This window comes from Mirounga angustirostris, unplaced genomic scaffold (assembly GCF_029215605.1).
Source record: "Mirounga angustirostris isolate CCGP_5_RB_7025 unplaced genomic scaffold, mMirAng1.0.hap1 SCAF_12, whole genome shotgun sequence".
NCBI classification, from domain to species: Eukaryota; Metazoa; Chordata; class Mammalia; order Carnivora; family Phocidae; genus Mirounga; species Mirounga angustirostris.
In genome coordinates, this window is record NW_026991720.1 from 81,071,446 (window position 1) to 81,074,482 (window position 3,037).

The 3,037-nt window shown below is 36.4% G+C and overlaps 1 pseudogene; it reads right to left on the reverse strand.

Moving 5' to 3' along the window:
• Window positions 1-2,243: 2,243 nt before the first annotated feature.
• Window positions 2,244-2,368, reverse strand: LOC123836227 (U4 spliceosomal RNA; annotated as a pseudogene).
• Window positions 2,369-3,037: the final 669 nt, after the last annotated feature.

Consider the following 3,037-nt stretch of genomic DNA (forward strand, 5'->3'; position numbering starts at 1 on the left):
CTTATCTGCCTACATTGTTCTAACTTAAGCTTTTGTGGAGGCATGCATTTCAAAAGACATCCATCTTGAATAAACATATTGCCAGCTGTATGACACAGCTACTCCCGAAACCAGATAAGGAATTGCCCGTGCAGTTCCCTTTTTCAGAAATCTGTGGGTGACTTAGATAACCGACCTTTTGAGTAACCCTGCTTGCCCCTTCTCACACCTTAATTCCTGCTCTTCTTTAAATTAGCCAATAAAATCAACAACTAATAATGTAATGTATGATTAACATAATAAAAAAATAACTAAATTAGCCAATAAAGAGTGAACCCTTGAAACCCTAAACACCACTCCCCTGGGCCCTATTAAAGGCAGAGCCCCAGGTTTTCTCTTTCTTTCTTTTCTTTCTTTCTTTCTTTCTTTCTTTCTTTCTTTCTTTCTTTCTTTCTTTCTTTCTTTCTTCTTTCTTTCTTTCTTTCTTTCTTTCTTTCTTTCTTTCTTTCTTTCTCTCTCTCTCTTTCTCTCTCTCTCTTTCTTTCTTTCTCTCTCTCTTCCCATGACCATGTGGCCCTTGGCATGCTGTTTATACTCCAGGACTTGCAAGTAATAAATCTTGTTCCTCAAAGTTCCCAGGTGGTTTCTGCTAAAGTGCATCCTATAGTCATAATAGAAAGTACGAGACCCACCCAGCCGCAACGTTGGCCTGTGGGGGAAAAGTCTGTGGGGGCTGGCTAGGAGTAACATGGCCTAGGTGAGTGCCTTAGGCACTCCTAACTAGGAGCATCACTGTCAATAGGCTAGAACGCACATAACACACCTACTTGTGTCATACTCGACCTCCCAATTAATGATTAATTGATGATGTGTTCATTATCAACAGGAAGCTTTTAAAAATGCAGTAAGTTCATGACAACCCATCTCTGCTCCCCACAAAGCCTTCAGTATCTTTTACTGCCCTTAAACAAGTTGCCAAACTGCATGAGAAGCCTGGGTTACACTTCTCCATTGTTCACACATACCATTTCATCTTTATTTGCTCATGCTCCTTCAGCCACACTGGCTTCTTTTTAGTTTTTAAAAAAATTGGATCCTTTTACCATCTTTCATCCTTAAATTTTTTTTTAAAGATTTTATTTATTTATTTGAGAGAGAGAGAAAGAGAGAGAGAGAGAGAGAGAGAGAGAGAAACAGCATGAGAGGGGAGAGGGTCAGAGGGAGAAGCAGGCTCCCCGCTGAACCGGGAGCCCGATGTGGGACTCGATCCCAGGACTCTGGGATCATGACCTGAGCTGAAGGCAGTCGCTTAACCAACTGAGCCACCCAGGCGCCCCGATCCTTAATTTTTTTTAATTTACATTCAGTTAGCCAACATATAGCACATAATTAGTTTCAGATGTAGCGTTCAATTATTCATCAATTGCGTATAACACCCAGGCTCAAAACATTACATGCCCTCCTTAAAATTTATTGTCCCTTAGGCCATAGGATGCTATTCTCCCAGAGACTTGCATGACTTGCTGATTCCTTATTCCAGGTCCCACCACAAATAGCACCTCTTTAAAAAAGTTACTTCTAGTTACAATCTATTTCATTACCCTGTTTACTTCCATCATTGTTCATACTACAGCCTGTAATTATCTTGTTTGCTTTTCTACTTGGTTAGTTATTATCTCTATTATCAAAGAGAAGATATGCTTTATGCAGATAGGAAACCATATCTGTCTCATTTACCATATTGTGCTCAGCTTCTGGAATCTTGCCTAGAACATATTTGAGAATCAGTAAGTATTTATTCAGGATATGAGTGAATAAATTCTACAAGATACTCTAATGTGTTGAATACTTAAATGGTTTATATATTTTCTTAAAAATAATGTTAAAATGGGGCGCCTGGGTGGCTCAGTCGTTAAGCATCTGCCTTCGGCTCAGGTCATGATCCCAGGGTCCTGGGATCGAGCCCCACATTGGGCTCCCTGCTCTGCGGGGAGCCTGCTTCTCCCTCTCCCACTCCCCCTGCTTGTGTTCCCTCTCTCGCTGTGTCTCTCTCTGTCAAATAAATAAAATCTTTAAAAAAAATAATAATGTTAAAATAATGCAACAGTAATAGATTCACAATCAACAGATTACTGTTTAATCTAAAACATATTATAGATGCTGTGTCCTTTATTGTGACTATTATGAAAAAATAATCATTTCAAATTAAGGAAAATGATAATTTCAAATAAATTCACTTTGATTTTTAAAACATTAAAGTTGAAAAGCAGAAGCTTTTCTAAAATTGCAGCACCAAATGACATATTCACTACCTGAGGTTTCTTTTAATTAGCAATAATCGCGCCTCGGATAAACTTCATTGGCTACGATACTGCCACTGCGCAAAGCTACCTGAGGTTTCTTGAAACGGAGCAATTTGAATTTAATCTGGTATCTTAAATAACTTAATACCCATTGTGTATTTTAAAAAGTCAATTTAAATTTTGTGCGGCTTCTTTAGGTATTGCCTATGACATGGTAAATAACTAAGTCTGGTTTTATATATTCTCAAGTGTCATTTGGCTGATGCTCAAAGAATCATGCACAACTACTTCAGTTATTTTTTTTTTCTTTAGCTTTAAAATTATTTTCCTTTAAGCTATAAAAATTTGTGTTTTCCTAAACACATTTAATAATTATAAGTAAATAAGGGCAAGTGTTGCCGAAGAGTCATAACCCTATTAATCTCTGTGTAAACTGGAGATGAATATAGTTATTATTAACCTATTCAACCTGAAGAACTATGTTGTATTAGCTATATTTATAACTATGTGCTTTTTGCACACACACACACACACAAACAAATATTTCTATGCAATTAATTATACTAGTTACATAATTTAAACAGAATTCTAAATTAAACTTCAGGAGTAATAAATGAATATAGAATTAATATAATATAAACAAATATTCTCTTCATCATGCATTTTTTATAGTAGCCTAAAAGACAAGGAGTGATTTTGACATCTGCTTCATTTAATAGTAGACAAAATCACGAACATATTTTATAATTACACAA